Source organism: Triticum aestivum, chromosome 3B (assembly GCF_018294505.1).
Source record: "Triticum aestivum cultivar Chinese Spring chromosome 3B, IWGSC CS RefSeq v2.1, whole genome shotgun sequence".
Taxonomy (NCBI): domain Eukaryota; kingdom Viridiplantae; phylum Streptophyta; class Magnoliopsida; order Poales; family Poaceae; genus Triticum; species Triticum aestivum.
Genome location: NC_057801.1, coordinates 269604559 through 269615994, shown reverse-complemented (window position 1 = coordinate 269615994; position 11436 = coordinate 269604559).

The following is an 11436-nucleotide window of genomic DNA, read 5'->3' as shown; positions in this document are numbered from 1 at the left end:
ATCTCGGCCATTTCCTTCTTGCTTCGGCAGTGAGCAGCCTGTTCGGCTTTTAGCTCTTCGGCCGCCTTTAAGGCAGCCGCATCACTCTTTCTGGCCTGCTCCTTGGCTCGGGCGAGCTCCGCCCGAAGGTTCTCCATGGCAGCGGCACCATCTGCATCAAGCATACATGTTGTAAGGCACGGGCATCAAGCTCCCTTACCAGGTGTCCGCGGAGAAATCGCATACCTTGTGACTCGTCAAGCCGCTTATTGACAAGCGCGATGTCGGCATCCGCCACGTCAAGTTGCCGCTTTAGTTCGGCAAATTCATCAGTCCGGCTAGCCACCGGACACTTCGCCACCTACATAGGAAGGGCGACATATTATACCTGGGATTATGATCCTCGGCGCGCTGTCATTTTTGACAACACACCGAGCCTCAGGGGCTACTATCTACACAGGGCGCATTTTATATGCGGAACTGTCAGAAGGTACATCATTTTGCGTACCTCAAAACCTGTCAGTAAACTTCTGACGGCTTCGTGCAATCCGCTCTCAGCGGATGAAATCCTTTCAATCACCGTACCCATTAACGCACGGTGATCTTCTGAGATAGACGCTCGCCCGAGCAGATCCTTCAGCTCCTCCGACCGTACACCAGGTGGTGCCGGACTGTCCGATGGCCTTTTTCGAAGGCCGGACGCGGAGGGCTTTGAGGGGACATACGACTGCCTTCCGGCCCCGCCGGACTCGGAGAAACCCTCCGCGACGACACCTCAGGGTCGCCCGCCTCGCAAGACGGTACGGCAGGGGGAGGCATTCGCTCTCCATCATCTCCGGACGAAGATCCCCTGAAGATGAGCTCTGCTGAGAAGGGCTGAGATCCGAACTACAAGGTAAAATTTCGGTTATCTTCATCAGAAATAGGGCAGGGATATCCTTTATTTTAAAAAAACTCCCCTTTTTACTTACGGCTCGGTGGAGGGCTGATCCCCTTGGGGGCACAATGCGGCCGAGGCATCTCTCGGCGCAGGACCCTCTGACGAAGATTTCTTCCCCCGCTTTGAGACCATGGTCTCCGGGTCTTCAGAGGCGGTCCTCTTCTTCCCTTGGATGGAGGGATTCTCGATCCCTCCTTTCCTGACAACCTCCTTCGCGGAGGCGGTAGCTTCCTTGTTCCCCCCTTCACCTTCTTCCGAAGGCGCAACCTCCAGCATCCTGGTTAACACGGGATCCGGCGTGGTCTCAGGGAGGGGGGCCGGACACCTGATTAACTTTGCTTTCGCTATCCACTCCTATTCAAGGGACAACTCTTTTAAAGGGCAAGTTCGTGATAAATATGGGATAGCGTGTCCGGGTACAGGGCTACTTACTTGAGTATCCGGGCGATTGCAGCTCAGACCTGCGTCCTCGGTCAAGTCCGGACACATCGCTTGTGATCCGAAGAAAAGCTTGTACATCTCCACGGGCGTCGCGCCCATAAAATGTTGGAGAGCTCGTGGTCCCTCCGGGTTAAATTCCCACAGGCGGAGGGGGCGACGTTTGCAGGGCAGGGTGCGATGAATCAGCATGACCTGCGCTACTACGACCAGAGTGATCTCTCTCTCTAGGAGGTCTTGAATGCGGCCCTGCAACAAGGGCACGTCCTTGGACGGCCCCCAGTCAAGTCCTTTATTGACCCATGACGCCAGCCGCGGTGGAGGACCCGAGCGAAAGGCAGGTGGCGCCACCCATTTGGTGCCCCTGGGAGCTGTGATATAAAACCACTCTTGTTGCCATAGGCTGAGCTCCTCTTGAAAAGAGCCCTCGGGCCACGGAGCATCAGCATTCTTGCTTATAACAGCCCCTCCGCACTCTGCCTGCTGCCCCTTGATCATCTTCGGCTCCACTTTGAAGGTCTTGAGCCACAATCCGAAGTGAGGGGTAATGCGGAGGAAGGCTTCGCATACGACAATGAACGATGAGATGTGGAGGATGGACTCCGGATCCAAGTCATGAAATTCCAACCCATAATAAAACATGAGCCCCCTCACGAAGGGGTCCGTCGGGAAGCCTAGCCCCCGAAGGAAGTGAGACGCGAACACCACGCTTTCACCAGGCTTGGGAGTGGGAATAACCTGCCCTTGGGCAGGCAGCCTATGCGAAATTTCGCCGGTTAGATACCTGGCATCTCTTAGCTTTAGCACGTCTTCTTCCGTAACGGAGGAAGGCATCCACTGGCCTTGCAGGTCGGAGGCAGACATCATCGAAGGTCCGAAGCGCCTGAATCTGGAGCTTTGGGTGTTGGAACTCGAGGCGAGGGGCGGATTCGATTGAGATTGAAAGAAAGGAGTGGAGCCTTGGTCTCTTTATAAAGAGGTTGAATACCAAGAGCCTTCCCCGTGACCGTTCGGGACTCGCCTTCGATAGAGGAGACGTGCCAACGGGCACGACTGGGTTACCCGCGCCCGTATTAATGAGAATCCCGGAATAAGGGGACACGATCTCTGCTTTGACAAGACGTGCCAAGGAAACCGCCTCGCTAAACGCGCTGAGGTGGGACAGTAAAAACGATTCGAATAAAGGCTTGGCCGTGGTGTGATGTCACGCCACGGAAATACGTCAGCAGATTGAATTTGTGTAAATATTATTCTCTCTACGGTGGTATGTGGAACTTATTTTGCAGAGCCGGACACTATCCTTGTGTTCAAAATCTTCTATGAAGTATTCGGAGGAGGAACCCGCCTTGCAATGCCGAAGACAATATGCGCGCCGGACTCGTCGTCATTGAAGCCTGGTTCAGGGGCTACTGAGGGAGTCCTGGATTAGGGGGTGTCCGGATAGCCGAACTATCACCTTTGGCCGGACTCCTGGACTATGAAGATACAAGATTGAAGACTTCGTCCCGTGTCCGGATGGGACTTTCCTTGGCGTGGAAGGCAAGCTTGGCGATACGGATATGTAGATCTCCTACCATTGTAACCGACTCTGTGTAACCCTAACCCTCTTCGGTGCCTATATAAACCGGAGGGTTTTAGTCCGTAGGACGAACAACAATCATACCATAGGCTAGCTTCTAGGGTTTAGCCTCTCTGATCTCGTGGTAGATCTACTCTTGTACTACCCATATCATCAATATTAATCAAGCAGGAGTAGGGTTTTACCTCCATCGAGAGGGCCTGAACCTGGGTAAAAACATCGTGTCCCTTGTCTCCTGTTACCATCCGCCTAGACGCACAGTTCGGGACCCCCTACCCGAGATCCGCTGGTTTTGACACCGACAGGAGAGCACTCACTATTTATTTTATAGTAAGAAAATATCTCTCTTGCATCCTTCATGATGTGGCTAAATTCATGTGGAAATATAGTGGCTAAGCGCTTAAGAGAAGGGTCATGAATGTTCGAGAACTCTAGAAGTACTCCTTGTATAGCAGGATGCATATGCACAAATTGTCTTTCAAATTCAACTATTAGCAAAGGTATGGCATCTGCAAGACTAGTAGTTCTAGCAAGAATTGATCCTCCTAACATAGGTAACGAGCCTGCACAAGTGAAGAAATCTTGAATAATACCCTTTCCAATAATATTACCACTACCTATATGGAGTTTTCTAGTATGCATAATAGTAGGTTCTTCTTTAGGATCATCATCGGCAAGGTTATCTAACTTTTCTTTAGCGACTTCACCAAAACTCCTTTTAATGTTTTCATTTTTTTTAAGTATAGTTTGATGATCAAAAGGTTCCGCACTAGTGGCGGGAACATCATTTACTTTCTCAAATTCAGACATGATAGCAACTTCAAGCAAACAAACAAGCAAACAAGCAAAGTAAACAATTTTTATATTTTTGCTAATTTTGTAATGAGACTAATAAAAAATATATAAAGTAGAGCAAGTAAATGATAATTTGGGTGTAGGTGCTTGTACGTTTTGGATGATGTCTCCCCGGCAATTGCGCCAGAAATTATTTCTACTACTTGTGAGTTGCGTTGGGATTTTCCTCGAAGAGAAGGGTGAAGCAATATAGTAGCTGATAGGTATTTCCCTCTATGAGAACAAAGGTTATCGAACCAGTAGGAGAATCACACCAAGCCTAGTGAACAACACCTGCACACACAAGAGCAAATATTTGCAACCAACGCGGGCAATAGGGTTGTCAATCCGCTTGAACTCGTTACTTGCAAGGATTAAATCTGTTAGTGGTAGATATATAAATTGCAAAAAAGTAAATAAATTGCAGCAAGGTATTTTTGGTTTTTGTAATATAATAAAAGTAGGCTCGTGGGCCATAGTTTTCACTACAGGCTTCTCTTTTGAAACATAGCATACGGTGGGTAAACAAATTACTGTTGGGCAATTGATAGAAAAGCGCATAGTTATGATATTATTCATGGCTATGATCATGTATATAGGCATTACGTCCATGACAACTAGACTGAAAGGATTCTACATCTACTACTATTACTCCACCAATCAATCGCTATCCACAATGCATATATGGTTTTAAGATCATGACAAACAGAGTAACGCTTTAAGCAAGATGACATAATGTAGATAGAATAAACTCGGGCAATATGGATGAATCCTCATCGTTTTACCCTTAATGGCAACGATACAAATATGTGCCTCGCTACCCCTTCTGTCACGTGGTGAGGACACTGCAAGATTGAACCCATTACAAAGCACCTCCCCCACTGAAGATAAATCAATCTAGTTGGCCAAAACAGACGGATAGATTGGAGAGAAATACAAAGCTATAATAATCATGCATAATAAAATATTTACTTTCAATGAATAATCTGATCATAAACCCACAATCCATCAGATCCCAACAAACATACCGCAAAAGAAGATTACATGTGATAGAACTCCATGGAGATCATGGAGAACTTTGTATTGAAGATCAAAGAGAGAGAAGAAGCCATCTAGTTACTAGCTATGGACCCGTAGGTCTGTGGTAAACTACTCACACATCATTGGAGGGCAGCAAGGTTGATGTAGAAGACCTCCATGATCGATTCTCCCTCTGGCAGAGTATTCAAAAAATGCCTCCAGATGGGATTGCGGAAGGACATAAGCTTGTGGCAGCGGAAAAAGTGTTTTTGGGTGGCTCTCTGTTGGTTTCAGGAATTATGTGAATTAATGAAGTTGGAATTAGGTCAAATGGAGATCAGGGGTCCCACAATCTCTGGGGGGGGGGGGGCTAGGGGCGCGCCTGGTGAGCTTGTGGCTCTCTCGTAGCTCCCCTGGTCTCCTCTCGAGGCTCCTAGAGTTCCTTCTGGTCCACAAGAAGACATTGTAAAGTTTTATCGTGTTTGGACTTCGTTTGGTATTGATTTCTTGAAAAAATTAAAACATGAAAAAAAACTGCAACTAGCACTTGGCAATGGGTTAATAGGTTAGTTCCCAAAAATGGTATAAAATTGCATATAAAGCATCTGAAATTGATAATATAATAGCATAAAACAATAAAAAAATTATAGATACGTTGGAGACATATCAGCTCCCTGTAATTACCGGAGCCCTCCTATATTTATATTAGGTCCTTGGACATATTTTCCACCTATCCGGCATTACCCGGTATTCCCACGAAACCCTTTCGGTAACCCCGAAAAACTTTCGGTTTCTCTCGAAACTATTTCTTTTATTCACAAAACTTTTCCAATAATATTTTTTGATTTTCCTAACTCCAATAGAACTCAACAGATCGTACACCCTTAAGCATGTGACCCTATAGGTTTAGTGAATACAGACATGAACGGAAACACCTTTCGCTCAATGATCAATAGCGGTACTGTGGACATCCATATTGACCCCTATACTCACACGAATGATGTTCGAGTGAACCTCTGGTCATATATTGTTCCTTTTGCTTCACGATACGTTACAACAAAGAAGCACAGCTAAGGTGGTTAGCAGACCGAGGTCAATGACCTGGGATTAAATCCCACTACTCCCAAGAATACTTTTCCGAGTTCTACTCCACACCGGTACGACTACCTGGTTTACTAGTTGATTTCACATAAAATCGCCCTATCTGACCTGTTCCCGTCGTCTTAGTTAGAGGATGGTCCGTTGGCTTTTAAAACCGGTGGGATCACCGGTTCTGGTTGTTTTGGTTCGACTGGCTTCCGGTCCACTTATTAAAACTATGACTGTCATGCTAATCTTCACTAGTTGGTCGTGGAAATCAGAATGGAAATGCTTGTCCTGGCCATAATTCGGACATGCCATCAGCGACACAAGATCGTGTACCCCTTCCTGAAGGTGTTGCTATGGGAGAAGATTACTTATTCATACATGTTTTATTCATCTCTTGGTAATGGTTCAGCTATGATTGTCTTTGTTTTGTACTTTGCTTAATAATTAATAAAAATGGTTGTCTGCGTCATAACCTCCTTTTAGAAGAAAAAAACAACCTATGTATATAATCTCAGAGCATCTATAATTGGGCACCTCAAACTGGTGATAAACGCCCAGGCGGGCTGCCGAGGCACTGACCTGTCAGAAAACCGACCCACCCGGGCGCCTCAAACCGGCTTCAGATGCTTGGGCTGACCCGCACCCCTTATATCCAACCCAAATATGTGGCGCATATGGGGAGGCCCGTGCGCGACCGGGCGTGTCCGCCACGTCGGGTTGACAGTCGTGTCCCACACGAATTCGCCCCGGAACCCAATGGCCCGACGGGCGTCTCCTTAGGTGGGGGTTTGAACATCGTGTGGCACCGCTCTGGCTTGTCGCCCAAGGCCAAAGTCTGCTTATTAAAGTCGAATGGCAGCCCCTAGCCCTAGCCACATCATCTTCCTCCCTCTCCATGCTGCCAGCCCGAGCCCATCCGTTTCTCTCTGTCTCTACCTCTCTCTTGCCTCATTGTCCGCCTTCGCCATGGCCCGAAAGACGAAGACCACTTACCCTATGCTAATGCAGGAGTGCCGCTTCCAGATGCAGGAGGAGATCTTGGTGAGGCACGCCGCCCAAATCGTAGTCAGCATGCCTTCGAGTTCGCCGGGCTGGAGGAGGAAGAGGGGGAACGCGCTAGAGCCCATGGAGGGTCGGATCCACAGGAGGAGGAGGCAGCGTAGCCGAAGGAGGATCCGACGCCAGTTGTGGGCTTCACCATGGAGGACGCCATGGTGGGGTTCTAGATCACCCAAGTAGGGGAGATGGCGGAGCAGACCGCCATCTTGGAGTCCATCCAAGATGAGGCGTATGTTGAGTCCAATCAGCGCTTCATCCGGCTAGAACATGCGGAAACCGATGAGCTTTTTGACAGGCTAGATGCGGAGGAGGAGGTGGAGGCCGACATGGAGCTGAAGTTGCATCTGCCGTTCATGTACGAGGAGCTTTAAATGGAGACAGTGGATAGACAACGAGTAGTGTAGTGTAGGTTTAGTTGATCTAGGTAGTATGTGGATGTTTCCTTTGCATAATTTATACGGTTTTAAGCCACATCTGACCTAGTGGACGAGCCACTGAAAAAGAGTTCGGAGCGCTGCCCGTTCACTGCCCCGGGTGCCGGCTAATGCATGAGACAGTACGATGATGAAGTGCAGAGTCAGATTTAGTGTATCCGGCTGTAGATGCCCTCAGCACCTACCTGAAATATCTAGAGCATCTACAGCTTGGCGCCTCAGACCCACCTCATACGTCTGGGCAGGCCACCCGGTCACTGTCCGGTCACGATTCTTTGATCCAGACGGGCCCCTCAAACGACCCTCAAATCCCGGGGTTGACCGGCAACCCCCATATCCAGCCTAAATGTGGGGCGGATATGGGGGCGCCCGGGCACGCCCGCCTCGTCGGATCCGGCCAGCGTTGGCCCACCCGACCCCACATAAATTCCTCCCCATCCGCTTGCCGGACCAAACCCTAGCCACTTCATTCCCCTCCCATCCACTCCCCTCCTTCAGGCCGTCTCCGGCATGGCGGGCAGCGGATCTGAGTCCGTCACCTCCAGATCCGTCGACCCCGAGATCATCCCATGCGGCCTCGAGGAGGAGATGGCTGTCCGGCTTGCGCTCGGTCATGTCCGGGAGGAGGCCCTTCCACGACTGCGCTACGACTCCGTCCGTCGGGAATCCATTGCATCCGCCTGAATGGCGCATGGATCCGGTGCTAGGCCAGCCGTAGCTGCCTCGTCGGAGGTTGTGCGGTCCGCCTGGCGTCCGAACGCGCTGGCAGCGTTAGCACGCCGATATTCGGGACGCACCAACGTCCCACGAGGCCATGGCACGGAGTGCCCGCCGTCCAAGGCACCGGGCGCGGGAGGCGGCGGCAGCCCTCGCGGAGGCGGACGTCGGCGAGGCGGAGTCACATTCTCCAGTGCCCCCGTACGGGGTATCAATCCGGGCGACACAACCGCATTGTGGTGGACGTCGGCGGCTCGTCCCCGGACGGATCCGTCATTGATCTGACGTCCACCAGCTCGGGCTCCAACGAGGAAGAGTAGGGCATGGGAGACGGCGGCGCCTTGAGTCTCGTGAGTTGGCTCGTGTCCCATGCCCCACTGTACCTTGCCGGCGACCGGACCAAGATTCTGAGGAGCGCAGCCGGCCGCCGGACATGGCCAGGGCGGAGCCGGGCGAGTAGGGAGCGGCACCGAGCGAGCTCCGTTTAGATTAGGTTTCATGTTGAATGTAATAATGTGAATTTGAGATTTCTAATTTGAGGTATATGGATGTGAAATGCATTTTTTGAGTTGTGCCTGGCGACTGTCCGCCGACGCGTTCAGGGTCGGATTTGCCAAGTCCAGTTGTAGATGCTCTTAGTATGATGGACTGTTGGGTGATACATAAAAGTAAGATACAAGTAGGCACTAGCCAACGGCAGAAAAAAATTAAGAGCAGTTAAACTAAACGCAGCAATTCTTGACCCGAGGACGGCTACACGCTGCCTCCTAATTATTTATAGCTCTAGCATGACGTACATACTTTTGTTACTTTAGACATATATGATGATAGTACTTAGTTAATGCAAGTACTAATTAAACTAAAGATAAAGGGTGGAACTCTGGCCATCGATGTGTCAATAGAAAGTTTGGCATGTCTCACACTAAAATGTCCGCCTACGGGTATGCATGTCGCTTTTATTCCGTTATGACCCGTGACCGTGGAACTGCTGCATTGCAAGATCACTAATCTACATCTAGAATGTCCTACCCGCTCTGTTTTTAAATATTTGTCTTTTTAGAGATTTCAATAAGTAACTATATACAAAGCAAAATAAATGAATCTACACTCTAAAATATGTATACACATCCGTATGTGATAGTCCATTTGACATCTTTGAAAAGACAAAATTTAAGAATAGGTAGGGAATATTTGATTATATATTATATTAAGAGGACAGTATCAAATGGGAATATTGATGAGCCTTTTGTTGCTCCATTTAAAGGGATTATATGCTAATTTGTGCAAAGTTAATTAGGTGTTAGTTATATTCTGATGGTGCCAATCAATTAAGTCGATCGGCTCCGGACAGTAGTAACCTAGCCAATTCGTGGTAGTTGCAGCAAAAAGGTAACGTAGTATTACTACTTTGGCTAGCGTGGTGTGTCACATATCAGATATTTGAATATGTTTTTTCCGAAAAGGAGAAATGTTTTTTTTTCAAAAAGAAGGATGACCCCAGTCTTTGTATCAGGGTGATGAATGACGAGTTCATGTACTAGGGATAGGGTCACAGGCCTCTGACCTATAGACCCTACCCAAGCACACCATGCGTTGTGTACTAGGCCCGTGGGCCAGATCACCATTCAGATGTACTGCAACCTCAAGGTCACTTGGAAGACAACAACCACTCGGGGTCTAGCATTCCATTCGACTGGCTTATTTCACTCAGAGCATAGGACTTCACTCGGACAGAGAAGACCCGGAGTCCCCCCAAGACCTCAACAGTCAGGACGTGCGTCCATCCTCATCAAGTGTAATTAGTATGGGCATTACCAGTAACTGGCGCCCTTAAAACCTCCCTTTAACCCTTGGTTATGGCGACATTCATAAGGGGTCTGGCGAACTCTATATAAGCCACCTCTCAGCTCCATAACAAGGGTTCGCATCTCTTGTAAACTATACACTCAATCAACAGCTCCAGAGCACCGAGACGTAGGGCTATAACCTCCACCGCAATGGGCCTGAACTCGTAAATCCGAATGTAACAACTACGTCGTAGCTAGACTCTGCCCTCTAATTCGTACCCCTATTCACTATTGTCAGACTTACACCCACGACAATTGGCGCCCACCGTGGGGCAGGCGTCTAGCAACTTCTGGTGTAGTTGCGATTTTCCCACCTTCACCATGGTTTCCGAAGGAGGATTGACAATCGGCGACGAGATCCATTTCGGCGCCCTCAGCTTCATCGCTGATGGTTCGGAGTGGCTCCAGGAAGCTCCGCTGGACGTCAAGGCGCAGCCCATTCGCGGAGCAGCATACTTCCGTGCGAGTAGCTTCGTCGCTCTTCCTCGTCAGCCGTCAACTCCATACCAGTCGTCGCCACTCCGCCCGGTGTTCGTCATCGCTAGCGACCCGGGCACTCACGGCTCCAGCGGTGGATCAAGCACGTGGTGGCCCTCCAGGTTGCGGCCCCGCGGATCGGGCGATCGAGCCTGATAAGCCCATCCTCAACTTGTTCGGCTTCCTGCATGACTACTCAAACGATGCATCCGAGTGCGAGAGCAGCGACCCTGCCGCGGATGTGCTTATGGCTGGTTCCCAGCACAGTCCGCCCGGGTATCCCCGCGGCGGCGCGGGAGTCGTTGGTCCGTCGCACGTCGACATTGACGGCAGCGGGAACTGTCACGAAAACGTGTACTACCCCCAACCCCTCAACTCGTAGCAAACGGAGGAGTTGCAGCGCAGGAACGAGCAGGCCCTCCGGATACCCATCGTTAGGACGATTCTTGAGGCTTGGGCCTTGGAAGACGTGCGCCTGGCTTACTTGGCTGAGCACACTGGTCTGGAGGACCTCCAAAAGTCACACGACGATCGAGCACGCCGACAGCAACAACCTAGTTCCAGTCGTCGGCAGCGGCAGTTGTTCTCGAGTGGTCCGCAGCGAGATTACCAGGTATTCCGCAGCGAGATTGCAGATTCCATCCAGCCATCCTGGTCAGAGGCCCTGAGAAGGAACAGACAGTCACCTCTGTGACGAGATGGTCGAAACCATTACCATGATCAGTACCCGGTTCAGGGTCGCGATCGGTTCGCACCTCAGCGACATCGTGATAACTGTCACCGTATGCCGACGCCCCCTCCGAGGGATGACTCATACGGGCTCCGGCCATATGATAGAAGATGTTTGTATGGTGATGATCAGAGGGCCAACCCTCCCCACCGCGGGGACGGTGATACCAAAAGGAACCAGTCGATCTCCGTGATCCACAGTTCAATGCGAGATCGGTTCTCGCCCAAAATCTGGTGCGCAGAGGCAGAGCTCACAGATTAAGCATGGACAGAGAACGTTCGAGTGGGAACAGA